Genomic DNA, 23,054 nt, shown 5'->3' with positions numbered 1-23,054 from the left:
TTTATAATATATAACAAAATCAAGAACTAAAATACTTTCATGCGCGCGAGAGTATTTTTATTGTGATAAGAATTATAATTAATATCACATAATAAAAATAACGGCTCTACCTTATATAATTGTAACCGTTAAAAAACGAATTCAAACTATATAGATAATAATAAACAGTAAAGATAAAGTCGTCAGGAAATTGTTCCATTATAAAATAAAGATATTTTTCTCAATAATTGCAGTTGGCAGATGTATATTATACATTTTAAGAACAAAACAAATTTATAAATATCGATTGTATTTTTTTTTTTTAATTAATTCTCACAAGGAAAATATTTTCATTCTTTTCTGTTTTCCATTTCAATTTTTTTTTCAGTTATTACTTAAAAGGAAGTAAGATAAAATAATGTTATTATAATAATAGAGTAAAAAATAAAAACTTACATTAAACATATTCGTCGATTAGATGTGAATGGTGACAATGGAAATCTGAAACAAAATGAAAAAGAGAATAATAAATAAATTTACAAAAGGTGTAAATAAAAGGAAAATACATAATTCATTGAAAAAAAAATTCATTTTCATGACAATGAAAAGTCGAATTGCAAGAAAATTAACAAACTGTCTATCATATATACTTTGATTAAAAAAAGTCTTCTTCACGTTTTCATGAACATTTTTATGTCGATTCTCATATAGAATCAAAACCTATGACTGACATGCAATATTGGCTTCAAACTACCTTTAATCAAAATATTCATATATGCATATAAGGCATGCATGAAAATTTGAAAATTGTATTTCTAAGACTTTAATATTCCATGACATAAACAATAATTTTACATTGAAATGAAAAAAAAGAGGCCTGACAAAGTAATTAAGCATTTTTGAGTATATAAATTTGATAAAAAAATATATATATATATAAAAAATTATAATAATTTTTTTTTCTCAATTACTATACATTCAATGCGAGTTTATATGTGTTGTTGAGTTGATAACCTATTTTGATAGTACTTAATTATGTAACAAGCATTGTTCGTGGGAATGAGGAACTGTAGATAAGGAAATGCAGAGTGATGATGCTAAGTGAATTCTAATCCGATAAAATTCAAAATCGTTTGCTTAGCATTGAAAACCAATTTATAAAACTTAACTGTCAAATGTCACTGAAAATCCTTAAAAGTTTTTAAATTTGACAAAAATTAACTTTTTATTTATTACTTTACGTTCGTTAATTGTTAATTTAATACCACTATTGAATTATTCAATAATAATTAATTTAATCAATTATTATTGATTGAATAATTTCAATTAATAATATTTAATTTTGTTATTTATTCATAGTCCAGTATTTAATTTTATTATTTTTTTAAAGTCCAATATTTAATTTTATTATTTATTTATAGTGTCCAATATTTAATTTTATTATTTATTTATAGTGTCCAATATTTAATTTAATAATTAAATAATAGTAATAAAAAATTCAAAAATATTTCTACTTAAATTAGCAATTATTATTAATAATAATAGGTATAAATTTTTAAAATTTACAGAAAAAAATCGCAAAAATTTCATTGCTACTTTCTAAATTTCTCATGAACAATAATTTCATATTTTCTCTCATTTTATAAAAATTTTACTTTGACAAAAATGACCTTTATTTTTAAATGAATGTTAATAATTGTTAAACTACCTAAGTTCTTTTTTATTCTTTTAATTTCTTTTTTAGTTTCCTCCACAGTGTATATACTCACATATAGTCATGTAATTAACAAGTATATACGATGAGAAATCATTCTCAAAAGAGTTTGTCTTTCTCAAACAGTATATAAAAATATTTTTAAAATTATTTACAACATTTTAAAACTTGTACCTATACACTTTGATTTATACACATTACTCTCTGGAATTATAGTTAAAAATAGTTGCTGATTCAAATAGTAATATTTCTACTAATTTTTTTAATTAAAAATAATTAATTATTAGTTAATTATACTTTTAGCTTATGTCAAAGTAACTAAAATTTCTGGTAACTAATTCAATTAATTTTTACTATTTTTTTAATTATTGCATAGTTACTTTTTACTAATAATTAGTATTTTTTTTACTAATTACTGAAGCAAAAATTCAGACAATATTTTACGTTATTGTTAACTATAATTGAGATTTAGAGATTTAAAAAAAAATAATTCATATTTGGATTAAATTAATTTAAAAAAATAATTTAAATATAATTCTATCTAAAATTGAAATCGATTTCTACAATATGCGAAATTTTTGTTGTCATAAAAATGATAAACGAAAATTGAGAATAATTCGCTAGAGCGCGATATATCTTTTTTTTTTTTTTTTATTCGACTTGAGCCTGATGAAAATCTAATCATTTTGAAAGTTAGTCAACCTGAAAACTTAATCGTGCGCTCGGGACATAAAATATAAACCATATAAAATACTATAATTGCGAGATTTTATCTGTATGCAGTAAATGAGTATATAGGGACACAGTTTCAAAGATAAACCAAAAGTGACTGTCAAGCAAGTAATACAGACATCGACAGCTTCCGGTATGAAGAAGCAACGATAAAGATTTCTATCCGAGATGACTTAATGCATTCAAGCAGTAATATACTCTTCATACATATACAATATATATATATATATATTTATTCATTTATTTTGTATAACTTTTTTGTTATAACTTTCACACATGAAATAATGTTCGGTCAATGATTTGTGATTCAGATATAAATAGTAATTTAAATTAATATTTTCTATAAATTTTGAAATATTTTTCATCTGTATAAAGTATTTTTTTTTTTAAATAAAATAATTTTTATTCAAATGTTTTTGTAAAAAAAAAAGAGTTTTTCGAGATTAAATCGAGGATTAAATTTCACATTCTTGTTTTAATGCTTCTGAAACTTTTAATCTCTCAATAAACTTAATGTATTCAATTGAATTTCCATCAAAGCTTAGACGATAAAATTCAATGATATATTAATCATCGTTGTGTTAAACCCACAAGCAAAATTTATAGTCCCCCCGCAAAGTACTTAAATATAAAATATTCTATTATTATTATTATTTTTATGGTAAAAAAATGGAACAATGTCCTTGAAATAAAAAGACATTTTGTAAATGGCTAATAAAATTGAATATTTTTTTTTGATAATTTGTATATATTTTAAGCAATATCAGTTTTTATTTAATATTTCCTCTTTAAATAATAATTTAAACGAAAACAAAGGTCAAAATAAAGTTTATACAATAAATTTGATTCTCTGTAATAAATTTTTTCTTTGAAACTAAACAAACTCAATGTAAAATAAAAACCAATTTCAATGGAATGCTTGTTAAAAACGATTCGAATGACAACTTCAAATAAAACATTTTCAATGAAACGTTTCATTTTCAAAAAAAAAAAACAAGTGCGGAACAAAATTTTTCAAATGTTTTTTTTTTTTTTAAACAAAAAATGAGCAAAAGAAATAATTTTTTTCTCATATAGTTACTAAAAATAATAGGTACAATTTATTTAAAAATAAAAAAAAAATTTAATCAATAAAATTTTAAATAAAAGAAAATAAAAAATTTTGGAAAATTAATAAAGATTTTAAAAAATGCAAATAATTTGCTTTCAGAAGACTATAAACGCGCGACTTCCAAGAGCCGACTGACAAGAAACACGTGGACCAGCGGAAGCTGAATAAACTTGGTCTCGAAGGTAGCCGGACAGAAACGAGTAGAAACGAAATGTGTCGAGAGAGAGAGAGAAAGACTAGTGGGAGGAATCTTTCCAGCGTTTTCATGAAGGGGGGGGGGGTGGAAGGGTAATTCGTGGTTTTTAAGGGGGAAGGGGGGAATAAATTCGATTTGCAACAGAGGAGAAATCTTGACTTAAACAAAAGAGGGGTTGGAGATAAAGGAAACTGCAACTATATTCAATTTCGTTTGTTCAGCAAATATTAATCCAGTGCAGAAGTTTGCGGTGAAAAAAAAAAATTAAATCTATAACTCTTAATAGTCGCCGTAATTAGCACAGTATTAAAAATTTAATTTAATTTTACAATTCTAAATATTTATAGAATTTTTTTATCATTAAAATAATAATAATAATAAATAATAATAATAATAATAATAAATAATAATAATAATAATAATAATAATAATAATAATAATAATAATAATAATAAAATAATAATGAGGCCTCTGAAAATTATTGTCAGTGGTAATAAATATTTAATAAGAAAATTTTTGAGGAACATTAATCACTGAGAGTTAAAGGTGGCATGTTACGTAACAAAAGGTAGAAACAAGCCACGCGTCTGACGTGTTTTTAGCCGCGAGCGACGCGCCAGGCGTGTTAGACATGTCAGAAGAATCTGACTCGAAGATTTAAAGAATCCTCTCGCCCCCCGATTTCTTCTTCTAAAACAGGTGATAATTTTTTTTTTTTTTTTTTTTTTTTTTAAATCGTAGGCGGATTAAAAATGCGCCCTCTCTTTATCGGGCAACATTGGAAAGGTGTAACAGGTGAATAATAAAAAGAAAATATGTCAAGTAAGAAATTCCAAGATCCTTTTGCGCAGTGGGAGGTCCATCGAGGAGAGATTTTCTCTCGTGTCCTCTCCACACGCGTACAATAGCACTTCACAAAATATTCTTGAATGACTTGCTGGACCCAAATTTACTATATACATACAATATTGTATGTATCGAGGGAAATTTTTAAACTAAAATCTACAAAACACAAATTTTGTAAAAATTCATTTTTAAAGAATAAACAAAAATTTTTTTTTTTCCTATAATTTTTTAACAAAATTTTTATTTGTAAAAATTGGAAAATAAAAATTTTCTAAAAATTTATTTTTAAAGAATAAATTTTTTTTTTCCTATAATTTTTTAACAAAATTTTTATTTATAAAAATTGGAAAATAAAAATTTCGTTTAAAGAGAAAAAAATCAGTTTTTTCTTTTTTGAAAAGAAAATATAAAAACTTTTTATAAAAAACAATCAGATATGAACAGTTCTAAAAATTTAGACCAACTTGAAATTTTTTTATTTTAAAAAGTTTTTCAATTACAGTGTGGGAGCAATTTTTGGTTTTAAGATTAAAAATTGTTGAATAAAGATTTTTAGTGAAATAGTTTTAAAATTATTTCACTATTATTATAAATAATAAAAATAATATATGTATTTGCAATTGTATGATAAATTCTTGACATTATAAATCAAAATCACTGTAAATAAAAAAATTAATTCATTTATTACAAATGTGAACTCATGCGAATCTAAATGCACCTGCTTGCAAAATTTTCTTACTACATATTACAAACATTTCGATTCTCAAGTGGCTTATTATAGTCTACAATAAATTTCAAATTCAAGCCTTGGAGGGATATAAATTCCAAAGGAATCTTCCGGAAGTTGAAAATACATCACACTCTATACATTATATTATAATATACCCAGGAGAAATAAAATTTACCACCTCATATATAAATTATATTGAATATAAACCAAGTTTTTTTTTAAATATTTAACCAACTTTTTAAATTTTCAAAAAAAAAAATCTTTTTTTTTTTTTGGTAAAACACAAAAGAAACAAAATTAGTTTAGTTAATCCCTAATTTTAAGAAGATAATGAGAAAATAATAGCTTTGACGAAAAATGATGAAAATGTTAGAGGAAGTCCGGAGAGAAACTTGAAACGGATACGAAAACGGAAAAGACGTGTACAAATTGTGAAACATAATTCTCGCTTCCTTGAGATGAAAGGAAGGATAATTTTTTTTCTACCTGTTGCTGTGAGACATAATTTGTGTCCCTTTCGTGGAATCTGTGCGCAAAGGACAGGTACAAAACAAGACCGAAAAAGTGAAATGTCCAGTCAACAAAATTATACGTTCCTAAAGTATACGCAAAAAGTGTTTTCATTTCATAAATCGAATTTAAAATATTGTAATTTTTTTTTCAATTTTTTATCATTAATTTCGAATTATTGCTATTGTATCGAAATTTTTGTATGGTTATATGTAAAAAAGAATTTTTTTCCACAATTCATTCACAAGGGGAGAAGAAAAAATACAAAACACACACACATATATATAGGGTATAAAAGGCAAATTTTCTATATAGAAGAGCACGTGCGCTTAAATTCTAGTCTGTAGGGGTTTGCTTTTGCGCTTGGTTTTGATTGTTCGACTGGAACTAACAATCACATTACGCTTCACCCGACTCAACGAAATTAAGGATTATTTCCTCTTTTCAAACACTTCGTTCGTGAAACATTCTTTAACAACAAAGTATTTGACGAAAAAAAAATTAATATGCAAATTTTATTAATATATAACAATAATAAGAAAAAAAAATTTTATTGTAAGAATAAGTAAGAAAAACTTTAATTTGCTCTAAATTAAAATTTTATTAGTCTTTCAAAAGCTTTTTTGAATGAAAAAAATCATAAAAACTTTTTTCAAAAATTTTGATAAAAAGAGAGAGAGAGAGTATTTTAAATAATTGAAAAATTCAAATAAATTTTTCCTTTGAAAAGAATCAAACACATTTCTCTAAAGCGCGCGCACGATTAGATATAAACAAAGAGAAAAATTAATTAAAAACTATCAAAGGAGAAAATTAAAAATTAAAAACTTTTCAAATATTTATATCCCCGTGTTTTACGCGCCAAATCTGCAGGATGCATGAGATCTAAAATTCCATTAATTAGAATTTTTATTTGACAAAATTTTATGGGAAAAAAAAATTTTTTATTTCTTCGAATTAGAACTTAATTGAATTTCAATATTTAAATGAATTTTTACATTTTTTTATAAATAAATTTTTATATATATATATATATATGTCTTAAATTCTTATAAGCTGACGAATTTGTGCTTCATTTATATATATATAACATTTCTTTTGCGATTTCTCGTTCGATATCGCCTCCTATGCCCGAGTCCTTGGAAATTTAATAGACTACTCTCGATAAGAAGATTGCAGGAGAGGGAAAGAGAAATTCTCACAAACGAAAACGTTTTCCTCTCGCGCCGCCTGCGTCCGTCGACGGAAATATATATATATCTTGCGCCAACAATCGGAAACTCCAGTAACATTTCCCATCGAGATAATGCCTCAGACACTTTTTTTTTCCTCAAGTGAATTCAATTAAGAAGTGCTTTTCTAATCGTAGAAACGTCTTGAGATAAATTTCGTTTTCGGAAATAAATGATCTTTCAACGATTATCACACTAAAACTACAGATATCTTTGTAAATTCAATTCTTCATTTTATATTTTTATATTTTTTCCATAATTATAATTAAAAAATTTCTCTATGTGGAGAAATAAAATTGAACGATTTGAAATTCCCGCGCGAATTATCTACTTTACCGACAGTACATAGATTGGAGACTCGATGAATAAATTTGCTACTCTACGAATATAAAATGGTAAATGAAAGTTCGGTGAAATAAAAATTCTCCTAAATAGCAATTTCATTGAATGAAAATTTGATAGTATTGTTATGTTTAGTAAAAATTCCGTTATACGAAAATTATGTCGAAATAGATCCTTCGTTTGAAAATATAAAGAGTATTTTTGGGAAATAAAAAATTGGAGTTGTCGTGTTAGACGAAAATCAGCTTCACTTATGTCTCCATTAATATTAATGTTTAATCTAAAATGGAAAACGTATGGAGAAGCCAAAACCACTTTGGTTTAATATTCCGAGAAGCAATAGAAACAGTGGGATTCCAAATAGAGAATATGAAGCGCCAGATTCTATACAGCATCCCTAGAATTTCTCATTTATATCTTGTCACTAAAGATCTGCTTCCTTCTTGAAATTGATCATTTTTGGCCCTGTTCCGAAAATAAAATTCAATAATCTTTATTAAACCTCTTTCTCTTTCTCTCTCTCATTTAAACAAATGACAGTTTCTATATGACTTTTCGACATTTCTATTCCGTCCAATATCATACCTCGAACTTTATACTTGTCCCTAAAGTTCAATTATCCGAAACTCGGCGAATAGAATTGTCAACTTTTTATATTAGTTTTTCAATGATCTCTCTAAAATATTGAATTCCAGTGAAAAAAAAAATATATATAATAAAATTCAACGATAAAAATGATATCTTTTTTTGAAACGCCTACTCAAATAAATCGTCAACATCAAACAGTGTATGAAGCTGTCCGTAGAATCAGAAATTTGCAGATAATCTACTTATTGGAAATTCGAAACCAGTTTATAGTGGTCAGGTTACAAACTCTAGTCCAGTAAATGAAATTAAATTTCCCTCGACAACTTCAAATTCAAAATAGTAAATTATCTTTTAATTAAACAAATAATTTAATAAAGTTCTAATTGGCTTGACATACACGCGCGGAAATATGCAGAGCTTTTATATATATATCAAAAATTCCAAACTCATATATATATATATATATGACAATTATAGAACAATTATGAGGGAATATTTTTGTCTTATTTTTTATATATATGTAAAATAGAAATATTTCTTTTTTCATTTTCAGTAACTGAAATTAATGAAGAAATTGTGTGGTTTAAAAAAAAACTGCCTCTCTGGGAAAGATTAATTAAAACATACTCATTTTGATTAAAGAGAATTAAAAAAAAAAAAAAATGAAATTGAACTGACAATCGTATATTTTTTTTTTTGGACGAGTCTGGGGAGTTGATATTGGATATATAGGAGGGAATTTTGTCAAAGAAGTTCATCTATACAATAGACTGGTCGATATTCGACAGTTAAATACATATAGAGCTTTACAAGTATCATCGTATCGACATTGCGATTAATGAATTGTAAACATTGCCGCGGAATTTCCCAGTAGACAAGTGTAGGTCCACAAACGAAATAGAATATACCGCATATCATAGATTTGCAATCGTCTATACATTATATATATATGTATATGTATATAACAGTCGATAATAATATAGTATATGTACCGCATGTACATATATATATATATATATATATATATATATATATATTATATTTTGTTTCGCAGAATAGATCGACAGTCAAAGTGATTTTCAAGCATATATGCCTCGCATGTTGCGCGAATATAATGAAGAACGGATGCAGATCCAATTGTGACCTGCTTTTGCTCTTAATGTATGCACATAAACGCGCTCCTTCACGCTTCCCTCTAATGAAGTGCAATTTATTCGACAGTACCTGATGCAAGCTCCGCAAGTTATAAAAAGATGAACCAATCACATTTACATTTGTTCCACATTCTATTCAAAAATAATAATACAAAATAAATGAATTTTTAAATTTAAAAAAAAAAAAAAAGGATAAAAAGAAATAAAAAGAGTAACGTTTATAAAATTGGTTTTGGTCGAGGCTAGATTATTATTATGTTTGTAAAGAATATATATAAGGGACTTTGGTGCTAAACAAACTGATTGGTTTTTCAAAGCTGTAATCGTGACACATTTCACGGTGGCGATTGGGCGTTCGAAAGAGGCTATGACATGACAAATTATAAAAACCATACATCAAATGGTGAAAAATGAAAAACGACAAAGCTCCACAACACACGCGCGTCAGGTGATTCGTAAATTATTGTAGAGAAAGACCGACACAACGGGCGATCGTCCAAATTCATTTCGTGGACCACTGGAAGCTCGTTTCACAAGATGAAACGTCAATCCCACCTTTCCATCCACTTTTCCTCTATATATATATATATATATATATATCCCTTTCGCTCTTTATGCCCTTTGAAGTTCACCACAAGCTAAAAATTCTTCCTATATATACGTGCTTAATCTCAAATAAAAATCCAGAGATGCATTGACAATTCCTTTTGATATTGAATTTTTTTTTTCCAAGGGAAAATTAAACAACAACAAAAAAAACCCTCTAAAATAGAATTTTAATTCAACTTTTTAATTCAGAAAAATGTTTCTTTGAATCAAAGAAATATTTTTTTGAATCCACATATATGTGGAAGGTGAAAATGATTTGTCGAGCATGTTTTTTGTCGCTTTTATAAAAGGAAAAAAAAATATATATATAAATATATATAAGTGAAAGGATACACCTACAGTCGAATATATGCTATAAATATATATATACTATATGTATGCATTACGGTAGGTACGGAACCTGGAGGAATATCAGATCGTGACGACAGCAATGTGTCTCTTACGTTCCAACGCTCGTTAGGCCACCTCGATAAGGAGCGTTTTAATTGGCGGCCGTGCAACGCTTTTATTTATGCCGCGCGCTCACAAAGTTTGCATTACGAGCATTCCTCTTATCCAAGACAACTCTTAAAGTCAATGTAGTGTAGTGGCAAACTCCCTTTTATGGCAACAATACGCCGACAATAAGCAGAAGAACTTAGTGGATTTTACATTGTTAAAAATTGATATACAATATGGCCCAAATGCCTTTCCAAAGACCTATACGATATATATTATAAATTCACCAACATTGTTAAAATAATTCATAAATCAATCCGAGTTGACAATTTTTTACAATAAAGAAATTTGATTCCATATCAATTGATTGCTTCGATTTTTTTGCAATTGAGAAAATTAAATAAATCACTCAAAAAAAAAGAAAGATAACAAATACTAAAACTAATATGAAAAGAGATTTTTTTTTTCAAAACTAGAAATGGATTAAAATAAATATAACAAAAGTAATTAAGATTTACTCTCTAAATCTGAATTAGTAAAAATGTTTAATGAATTAGTGACTCACTTTTTGCTTCTGAATTAGTAAAATGTTACTAATTATTAGTAACTTTTACTAACAATTAGTAAAATTTAACTAATTCTAAAGCAAAAAGTGAGTCACTAATTCAAATTAGTAAACATTTTTACTAATTTAGATTTAGAGAGTACTTTAAAATTCTGCATAACTTTGACTAATTATAAAATTTAATTATCCTGTTTTGTTCCACACTGAATACAACAATAAATTGTCGTAACTAGACCAGAACTTTGTTCAAATGTAAAAAGAAAAATTTAGATTAATTACTTTAAATTAATTTCCCGTATAAGAAACTTTTTTAAAAAAATAAGCGAGATAAAAAAGAAGAAGAGATCAGCATCCGTTTTCAGCAAAATGTAAAGAATAAAGTGTTGATTCATCGATATATAGATATAAAAGCGTCAGAGTTTTCTTCACTTTTATAATTAGCAGCTCAATTAGTTTATAGCACGATGCAGCAAAAGATAATAATATTAAATTTTCCTCTAAAAAAAAAAGTTCTAAAAAAGAAAAGTTTTCAAAACCGCTTTTCTCGTTATTATTTTCGAAAATAAAAAAAAAATTAGACCCTCACATATAATCGTAATAAAATTATCTTCAGTTCAAGGTTGTGAATTCAAAATTACAAAGATGACACGTTACTGTCTTGTAATAAATGGTCGGAAAGTGCAACGTCCGAGATTTATGTTGATTTTGCATTGTTGAAACTGGTAAAGGAACTTTATACACAGAGACATAGCTTTCCTGCAAGAGAGAAGACATTTTCAAAATGAGCCTGCGATTTGTACACGCGTAAAACACAATTTCCAAAGGATAATTCTCTCGCTAAAATTTTCTTGCCACACAAATATAATATACAAAACAAATAATATATATATAGATAATAATACTCGTTTTTTAAAAGTTAATTTATTGTTTCCCTGCGTGCCTTTTTTTATTTTTTTTTTCTTTCAAAATTTTTTACTTTGTAAAATTACCTTGTCTCTTAAACTTAACATGACTTCATTTCATATTTATTGCCATCTAGATTTCATCTCACGTTTTGTCTCAACGTAACCGATACACCGCCGTGGGCTAACTTATATTTTATGTAGCGCTATTCCCGAAGACAATTTTTCTACTCCGCATGTTCTTGGATGTTGTAAAAAGTCGCACCGAAAAAATAAGAGACATGACTTTGTTTTTTTTTTCTATTTTTGAAGATAAGGAAATTTAAGTAAAAGTAAAACTTAAATTTACAACGAAAATTAATTTTCACTTTACTATTTATTTTTGAGATATTTTGAATTTAGCGCCATTATATCTATAGTTTTATTTTACAATATTGGTACACATTTCTCAATTTAGATTCCTAACCTAAAAATTCTATTTATCGTTTGAGATATTCAAAATTCAAAATAAGATTCTTAAATTCGACATTTTGAAAAAATATAAATTTTAAAAATCAAATATTGAAAACTCGTTTATTAGAAATGGGAATTTATGAGGATCAATAATATATGCGATTGGTCAAAGAAGAACATGTAAGGTATATATATGCTCATTTCGAAGCAGTCCGGTGGGTTATGGTTTTGCTCATAATCATACGTCATTCATACCAGGCACTATCGTCGACTGACGTGCTGTTTGTGGCAAGGCGAGCCGCAAAATCCTGCTCACGCAACCGCGTTTTCAGACAGGGAGAGATGCAGATAAAACCTTCTCTTCTGCACGCAGACGATAATAACTTCACTCAACATCACGCCACTATATATATATATATTTTTTTTTTTCAAAATAAAAATTTTTGAACACCACAAAATTCTAGCAACTTCCGTCCAACTTTTATTTTTACCCTAACAATAAAAATTGAACATTTAATTTAAAATCCAAAAATAAATAATTGGCTAAATATTTGAAATCAACATCGGTACTAGAATTACGAGAAATATAAAAAAAATTTCAAATAAATTTGCAAAGAGAAAAAAATTGGACAAGTGCGAGTTACACTCGCATTAAAACCGAGTGTTCAGTACCCTTAAACGCTATGATAATCAACTCCAATCGTTTTCGCTATATTTTTTTTTTTGTAATCTACACGTAAAAATACGTAAAAATGTATAAATTTGAATCCCTTAAGATAAAATTTTCTTCTTTCTTTATTCGAAAAATCTATGATTTTTTCTAAAAATATGAGTTTTCCTTAAAAACAATATGATCATCAACACCAATCGTGCTCGCTATATTTTTTCTGTAATCTATACACAAAAATACGTATCTTTTTTTTCAAAATTTTTGATTTTTCCTTGACAACGTTATGTAAATTGATCTGAATCATGTTCGCTATATTTTTCCTGTAATTTTCACGTAAAAATACATAAGTGTACCAAATTTGAGCTCTCTATGTGAAAAAATATGGCTACCAGGGGGGGGGGAGGGGTACATAGTCATTTTTAGGGATTTTTCGTAAAAATTCATGGTTTTTCCTTGACAACGCTATGATAATCAATTCCTATGAGATTCTCTTTTTTTTCCTGTAATCTACACGCCAAAATACATATGTGTACCAAATTTCAGCCCTCTAGATAAATTCGTGTATATGCCTTGCTTCACTAGTCTCATTAATAGGATTCCCCATTCGGGTACGGAACCCTAAAAAATACTAAAGATGACCTTTTCATTGTACAATTCCGTCAACGATTGATAAATACATTACAATGAATAGTGTGAAACGAAACTACTTTAAAACTTCAATAAATTTATAATTACAACTTTAATAAGTCGAAAAATATAACAAAAAACTAACCTAAGAAAACAATAACAAAAAATAAAATTATATCCCTTGAAATGCAAGGCAAAAATTCTAGTACAAAAGCGATTCATACAAACGTTTATATATATATATATATATATATATATATATATATATATATATATATATATATATATATATATATATATATATATATACCTATTCACAATATTTCAAGAGAATATATTAAATTTTTTACTGATGGAAATGGAAGGCAATAAAGTACGATTTCCTCTGAGGCAAATATTCATGTTCCATTATTTTATCAGGGTCGTATTAAAAGAGGAGCTCACTCTCTCGACGTAAATAAATCCAGTATCCTCATCAAGGACGGAATTCTTTTTTTTTTTTTTTATAGACAGTGAATGTTTCTTTTTTTTCAAGAGGCTTTCATAATTGCCAGATCATCTGAAAACAGTTTTCTAATAAGCAAAAGAGCTTTCCCAAAGAGAGGATGATGAGCCTTCATCTCATCAGATTACTATCGACGTAATTTTAACACACAAAGTGGTGCAAAAGCAGAGGGACAAAGTGAGATTTAATTACTGTCTCTGAAACGCGCCAGCTTCGTTAAACTCTCATTTAATTAGTCAGATTCGTCAAGTAAGGCATCGGGTGGTCCAAGTAGTATAAGATATAGAGATTTCGTTATTAAAAAAAATATATAATATATATATATATATCTATACATAAAAAAAACTGGTTTAATTAAAATCCATTTGCATATATTTCATTTTATTGCAATTGAAATTACTTTATATGTATTTGAATTATATGCTTCGTTTTATTATTACGATTAGTCTTTCATTTATTACGCCATTTGATTATTTTATATATTTATTACGATTATTTTAGGATTCTGTAAGTATTTTATTAACACATTATTCAACATTAATTTTAAGCTCCCGTATACTTTTGTACCACTTTCAGTTCCATTAGGTATATAAAATATTAACATTACTTTTTTTATTCATTTAATATTTGTGCTAAGTATTGATTTTAAAATTTTTTATCAAATTTTAATTCAAATTTAAGAAAATTATATTGTCCAATCAGTAATTCAAAAATTAGTTAATTCGCAGATTTAATCTTATTGTCCATTTGCAATGTTGAAATCTAATTATTTAGTAAATATGTATAAAATGCTTACAACTTTAAATACGATCCATATAATAGTCCGACGGCGCAAAAACCACTTCAACGATAAAGTATATTTTTTAATGACTTACGTTATTACTACCCGTTATTCGTGTCGATCGTTACGAACTTCATCAAATGAACAATTTACAACAATATTTACGCTCCAAGTAACACGATCCCTTTAAAAAAAAAAAAAAAACAAAAACAAAATATTGAACTGAATTGTGTGTTCGTTTAAAAAAAATAAAAAGAAAATAGTAAAGAAATTAAAATGCAATAAAATTCATATTGTTGAAAATAACTGATTTTTAATTGGAATCATGAAAATTGTGACTTCAATAATAATTGCTCATACCCAATTAACAATAATTTTGATTGTTTATAAAAAAAAGTGGTATAGATAAAAAATAACGAAAACTTCAAAAAAGCTATATGCTTTTTTTTTATTTTTGTTTGCTACTATCAATTGTAATTTTTGATTAAATTGCCTTTCTTTGAAAATGGAAAAGGTATCGCAAAACAAGTGACAAAAATGTGATTAAAAAAAATAATTTTAATCAATAAATGCTTACAACTAATTTAAATTTTGATTTATTGAACTGAATTTTTCTTTAATTTCCCGAATTTTCCTAACTAGTGCCTACCCTATGTATATTTTTCTAAGAAAATAAAAAAATAAAATAGAGAAAAACATAAATCATATGCTTTACATGAAAATGCATTTATCAAAATTAAATAATTCAGTTTATTAAATTCCGCTTATTCTGGAATTGTAAATTTAATAACTGCGATTGTGGAGTAAAAAGCGAGCTTTTCACCCATTATTTATAAAATACATTATTGAGAACCGTGACTAAAAAATATTTTCTCGCAACATTTCTGTTTTTTTTTTTGTGATTGCTCAGACATAATTGTGTTAATTATAGAACAGGTCTTGCTTTGTATATGCGGATAATAACTGTATACAGAATGTAATGTTTGCGTTCTTCGTGCGCGTTTATATAGTATAAAACGAGAAAAAAGGGTTAATGAAAAATGGAGAGGATTTTTTTTTTTTTTTTTAATTTTAATGTTTTCATTAGAGAGCTTTTCTGTCGTAAATGTGGGTCAGTTTGCGATGTTATCGTTTGCCACCAGCTAGAGGCGCTGACAGCTCATGAGGTCTGCCTCATCACCCGCGCGACTTTCATAGAGGACAAAAAGCGAGTAACTACCTCTGGGACTGAAAGCCATTTGATATTGAATAGCCATGCACGTGAAACGAAATTGCACACGGGGACGAAAATCTTTTAAAATACCCCCCCCCCCTACTTCTTTTATATATGGTATATTTTTTTTTCTTAATTAATTTCATGATTAACTATTTATTTTTCAAATAGGAAGATTTTTTTTTTTTTTGAAAAACTCTGACAGAATGTTTTAAATTACTGTAAAAAATCTTTGAAAATAAATTTTTTATATAAAATTTAACAGAATTCAAATGATATTGATAAAGTAGAAAGAAAAGAATTTGATAATTAAATTCGACATTGTGCACAATGCGAATGAAATTATATCTTGATGTTTGTAAGATGAAAATTGTGAAAGGGAAGGGAAAAACAATCAATTATTCACTGACATGATAAAATGCAATCAAAATGACAGAATTCGATAATTAGATTCGAAAATTGCAAACTCGAATATAATCAGCGTAAAGTTTCAACCACCGTTTGTCAAAAGTCTCCAAAACTTTCATTAATACGATTCTCAAGCGACATTTCGACCATATAGAAAACCGGAGAAATTAAACTCCGTGTAACCAATTGGATGCCATTATCTCGAGTCATTCACTCTAATTGCAAAATTTGGCGAATTTCAAAATCGAATACTCTTTTAAAAAAATCAGAAAGATTGTATCGATAAAATATTAGTTGGAATTTAAAAATTGAATATTTCCACTGAAATTTAAGGCCATTCTGCTATACCGATTGTTGATAAAACAGAATTTCATTGTGGAATCTGTTTTACCGATTGCTGGTAAAAAAAAAATTTTCCCTCTATTTTATTAATAGCTACACTATATTTTTTTTTATCAATTTTAAATTTCTTATCTTCAATGAATTTTGAGTAAATTACGATTTAAAAATTTATATAATACAGTATTGAGGAAAAGATAAAAACGATAAAAAAAAATTGATAAAACTAACAAGAAAAACTACAGTTTCTTGAAGTGACTTATAGACGAAATGACATGAACAATTTGTAAGGTATATATTATATTTGTAAATTTAGCTCATTGGGTGTTTTAGCTAGAGCAGCGACGCGGTTCAAGTGACAACACAAACTCTCTTGGCCAACAAACCCGATAAGAAGCTTATATGCTAAGATAAGAAAAGAGTTGTAACGTATAACACTTTGCTACTACTATAAAGGCCCCAGGTAAATGTGGTCAAACGAAACATAAAAATTCATATTTATATTGTTTGTTCGTGAGAATTCCTCATGGGAGGATTTCTGTGTCCGCACGGATAATAAACATGATATATTTTCCGATTTATGTTCTTGTTCAATGAAAAAAAAAAAAAAAAAAAAAAAAAAACTTGACAAGTAATATCTCTACAATATAAAATAAAAATATTTTCAGTTGTACAATAAATAAATTTATAATCAGACCTACAAAGTTATAATAATTTTATCAGAAAATTCCGCATAAACGAACAATCAATTAAGAATATTTGTCAAAAATTTAATTAATTGTAATTAAATAAAAATTTATATTTAAAATTTTTTCATGTAGGAAAATTTTCATATACGAAGATATAAGCGTGCGTATAAAAAATTTTTTTAAAGAATGAATAATAATGTAAAAATTTTAAAAATGTTTAAGAGCACAGGAAATTAAAAAAAATATATATTATTAAAAACATGCAAAAGAAATACGTGGGAAAGGTACAAAGTTGATTGCTTAGTTTTTTAGCTAAAAGCAAATTAATGTGTCATATTCATGTGAAGACTTGAAATTGAGTATCAAAGGAAAACTATTTCCATTTTTTAAATTGAAAAAACAAGGAATCCGTATATATGTCGCCTGCATTTTTCATTCTTTTTACGTGAACGCATATATACAATGATAGTAAAAAAAAAATTATATTTCCATATTCTCGAAAATTTTGATTTTCTTTATCTTTTTTTTTTTTTAAACAATTGAAAAATTTCAAAACCATTTTACTAATATACTAAATGAATTATTAAATATTTTTGTTTAATTAATTTCTTTCTCTATATTTTATTTCTAATTTAAAAATACATAAATATATATATTTTTACAGATGAGCACTATATAATTTCCTGAAGGTTGAATTTCCCGTCACTTCCGAATCTTTCGTAAATTTTATTTATTTCGAAAAAAACACGACGATATAAATAAAATTATAAAACGCAAAAGAATTTTTTGTTAATAAAGAAATTAAATTTAAAAAAAAGGAATAACAATTTATAAGAACGATAGAAAACTTTTTAATAATAATTTTTCTTAAAAGTGCAAAAAACACATTTTTTACTTTATAGAAAATAAAAACCAATAATAAATAATAATAATAATTTTTTGAACTTTTTTATTTTTCATTGCTATAGTAATATTTAAAAAAAATTTGCAGTTAATAAATAATTCCTAGAAGAAATTTAATATATTTTCTTTTATGATAAATTTCCTTTGACACTTTTTGAATGTATCACAAAATTTATTTGAATAAAAATTGAAGATCCGTTTATGCGAAATAAATAAATAAAAGTTAATAATAATAATAATAAAAAATAATGTAAATAAAATAATTTCTCGAAATGAAAAAATCAGTATTAATAATATGACTATCAACTTTGATTAATATTTATATTAATTTAAATAATAATTAATGACAAAATAGTGAATTTTTAGGCAAAAAGGGGTAAAATTTGGTTTTCCGCCAAAAAAATCAGCCAATTACTTATTTCAAAACAAAAGCCACGTGCTTATTGGCAACGCAACCGAGTCGATTATACATGTTTGCAATGAGAGTCTCCGAACTGTTTTTCCCAACCCAACAAAACGGGATCACGATGTCATTCGAAGGTTTCTAGTTTTTTGCCCATCGATTTACTTCCTCGAATGAGAACCGGTACAAACCAACGCAAAACCACATAAAAATCATCACTCAATGAAAAAAAAAAAGGAAAAACCTCAAGTTTTACTCACCCTAGTCAGACGATTGGCGGGAAAAAATTTTTAATACACGAGATTTAAATTTCCAAAAACCGAATGACAATTGTCTTTACTTTTTTTTAATTTTGAAAACTGTATTTTAAAAACACACGTCGAGTTTTTTTTCAAAATATTGCAATTACAATATTTTTACAAAACAAAAAAAGTGCCAAACAATAATTTCCACCACCAAAAAAAACACTATAAATGATCTTTTACATAACACGACAACCTTCCTCTATAAAGATAATAGAGCCTTGCTCTTTGATCATCTTAGCACAATTCATTTTGTTTTTTTTTTTTTTTATTCTCCCTGATTATGTAAATTCATTATTAATATACACTTGAAAGCACAAACACTTCACTCACATATATGAACAAAATTTACATAATTGTGAAATAAAATTTATTTGATAAATCTTGGAAATGTGAAGAATTTTTTTTTTTCTTTTTGTTTAATTGAATTTTTCTGTTTGACAGATAAATCGAAAAGAATTGCCCACGTGAATAACCGGCGTTTCAAAGCGATATATACGTGAAGAATATTCCCGTACCTCACGACACGACTGCCAGTGAGAGACTGAGGAGAGTAAGCACAACACACTCTGAAATGAGAGTGAGTTGAAAGAGAGAGAGAGCGCGCGGGCAAAACTGCGAGATTCAAACACGATTTAACTCGTGGACCGAAAAAGGGAGTCTGCATCAACGAGAAGGGGAGAGAAACCACGAGGTGCATTTTATTTATTTATTTTTTTTTGGTTTTTTAACATCTAATGAACCTCCGCGCGTCTGAAACGAAAGAGAGAGAGAAAGAGAGAAAGTCGGAAACCCTTCGACAAAAGAAATCTTCTAATTGGACAACCTTGCGGGAGAACCACCAAGCGCCCTGAACACAAAATCGACGTCCTTCGTCAATTAGATATCCAGGCAGCCGAAATATTTTAAATGCAGGGGAGAAAGGCCGTTTCTCGCTATATATATATATATATATATATATATATATATATATATAAAGGTACTTCTTTATCCTGTTCCAATTAGTACATTTTATCTCAAAATCGAATGTGTACATACCGCAATCTACGAGAAAATATACTCATTTTTTTCTCCAATTTTTCATATTTTTTAAAGGAAAAAAGTCATAAATACATTGTTTATATATTAATATATAGTGAAAATAAAATTATTTGCTTTAAATAAATGGTTATTTGGTTGTAAATAAATATTTATTTGGACCAAATAATTTTTATTTAAATTAAATAAATTTTATTCGAATCAATAATTTGAATTGGTATTAAAACAAACAAAAAAAAAATGTTAATTTTTCCAATAAATTAAATTATTTACCTTAATGATGAATTTTCAGCTTCAATGAGATTTCTTTCAAACTAAATAGCCCTCGGAGATCCCTACTTTCAAGTTAAATTTCCATTTAGAAAATGTGAAAAATAACCGTAAAAATAGACCGAGTTCTAAAAAGTCTGAAACTGGAGAATATGAAGAGTTCTACGTCCTTCAAGATAAGATACCCTTTTTTATCACAAGCCATCGTGGATAGAATCTGCCAAAAAAAAAAATAATTAAAATTAATCGAAAAACACAAAAATTATGAAAATATAACTAAGAGTTTTCGAGAACTCGACGTCAATATGAACGCCAATTTTGTTTAAACTTTAAAAAATTTTGTATATACAAAATAAAAGGTTGAAAAAAATTTTATGTACAAAATAAAAAGAAAAAAAAATTATTTATGTAATGACTAAAAAATTAAAAAAAAAAAATTGTAAGACAATAACAAAGTACAAAAACAAAATTTTCATAATAATAAACAAAAATTTTTTTCAATGCAAAAAGAATAAATAAAAATTATAAATAACTAAAATAAAAAAAGTAAAAACATCGAATATAAAAATAATATTTATATTATATTATAAATATATAATAAAATAATAATATAATAATAATTATTATTATATAATAATATATAATAATAATAATAATAATATTTTATTCAATACCTAAAATTTTTTTTAATTTTAGATATAGACTCAATAATTTTTGTAATAAAAATAAATACCTTTTAATAATTTCAAATAATAAATTATTATCTTATACAAATAAATATTTAATTGACAATAATCAAGAAAAAAAATTATTGAAATCAAATAATTTTTTTTTTTGTGTAATATTGTTTATTTTTTTTTAGTAAATTAATTTGTTGTGAAAAAATTCATTTGCTATCTAATATTGTAAAACGTCAAATTTATCAATTTTTTTACACTTATTTTCATATATCAATGTTTGTGTTTTATAAATTTAAGAAAATATATTATTTAATAATATAAATTAATTCCTGAAAATCTTTATTTGAATTTTTAATGATCAACTTAACCTCAATTTTATTGTCACAAATCAATCGATTTTTTACTTATAGAAAAAACAAATACTTTGATATAAATTTGGTAAATTCCGTAAAATAATAAAAATATTACTTATTAATAAATTAAAATAATACCCTATATTGAATAATAATCAAATCATTTGAATTGATTCAATTAATTTGACAAAAAAGGGTCAAATATGCACGAAATAAAAATATAACAATAATGTGACATAAATCAGGTTATGTTAAAATGAAAAATGTTCACGATCGAAAAATTCAATATATAGATAAGATAAAAATAACATTTCGAGAACAAGTAAATCAAGATAATAACGAAATTATAATGAATATATTAGAATAAATTGTATAGAAATGAATAACTTACCGGTACTGTTGACATGGTTTGACGAAACAGAAAAATTAGATATTCTTTCACCTTTCAGAATAAATTGATACTTTACAATCACTACACACATATAAAAAATACACATTTATTTACTTTACTGAAGTAATTCTATGATATTTACGTAAAAACAATTTAACTGATGCTGATTTTAATGTTGAAAACAAGAAAAACGATGCAACTGTTGCAAACACATCACAATGAATGAGCGGTTAGTGTACACTGTATGGAATGAACGCAGCTATGCGACTCTAGTCAGTGCTGCCAACCTTAAACACTCCTATGAATAATCAGTGTTATTTTGCAAATTACACTTATTTTAATTATTTATTTCATTAAACTATGCAATTGAAAATAAAATAAAACTAATATTAAAATCGTTAAACATTTTTTTTATCTATATTAAACATTTGAATTAATATATAATTGACAAATTGCAAATACTTTGCTGCGATGAAATTGAAATGATCACGTGACGTTCTGCGCATGCGCACAATTACATAGTTGTTTGATTTAAATATTTGAATTCAATGTTTCCTGATTCTTTGTTCTTTTAATATATTTTGATTATTAATTTATTTTATCCAATATAATGTAATGTTATTATTTAATTAATTAATCTAAATTGATAATATGTCTGAATTGAATATTTCCTGATTGTTTATTTTTCAATATTTGATTATTAAATAGATTATTAATTTTTTTCACCAGTATAAGGTAATATTATTTTTGTATTTGTATTTACTAATAATATAATGTAATGTATGTTATTTAAATGAATTGTTAATAATAAATTATTAATAATAATAAAATTGTTGTTGATGGAATTTTATAATAAATTAAATTTAGTGAAATATATTATTTAATAAAAATTTAAATTTTTAAAAAATTTATTCGAATAATATGCTTTAAGATGGATCAGGTGTAATTGATTTTTGAGTATCTTTTATGACTCCACAATATTTTTACTTTGTTAAGAAGGGATAAGAATATGATATTTCTTTCAGATAAGGTCTAAGATTTTCTTTTGTGAAAATGACATTAATAACTATCATACATTTTCACAATTTTTCTTAAGCTGTCTTTGCTTCACAGATTGATAAATTTTTATCCTTGTATTACTTCTTTAAGTCCTTTGGAAAAAAAAACAAAAATGTAAAATAAAATTTATATATTACAAAAAAAATTTTTATAAAATGAGAAATGTATGTAAATAAAAATAATGTTTATAACAAATAAATAAAACAAAAATTATTTTTAAGCAGAAAAATAAATAAATTAGAAAAAAACATAAAATATAAAAACAAATAAATTATTAGCTAATAAAGAAATTTTAATATAAAATATTTTAGGGAAAAAAGAA

The 23,054-nt window shown here is 25.7% G+C and overlaps 1 protein-coding gene across 1 annotated transcript in view; it reads right to left on the bottom strand.

Annotated features, from left to right (window-relative positions):
• Window positions 1-19,501, bottom strand: part of LOC127284461 (CD151 antigen-like) — a 155,942-nt gene extending 136,441 nt beyond the window's left edge. Inside the window, exons 1-2 of the mRNA XM_051309902.1 lie at window positions 18,900-19,501; window positions 436-480 (exon numbers count right to left, since the gene is read on the bottom strand). The gene's annotated coding sequence lies outside the window, so the exon portion shown is untranslated. The remainder of the gene's footprint in view (window positions 1-435; window positions 481-18,899) is intronic.
• Window positions 19,502-23,054: the final 3,553 nt, after the last annotated feature.

The sequence above is a fragment of the Leptopilina boulardi genome, unplaced genomic scaffold (genome assembly GCF_019393585.1).
Source record: "Leptopilina boulardi isolate dan_hultmark-lab unplaced genomic scaffold, ZJU_Lbou_2.1 LbouV2_325, whole genome shotgun sequence".
Classification (NCBI taxonomy): Eukaryota; Metazoa; Arthropoda; class Insecta; order Hymenoptera; family Figitidae; genus Leptopilina; species Leptopilina boulardi.
Note: the sequence above shows the minus strand (reverse complement) of the source record. Positions and strands in the feature narration are given on the sequence as shown.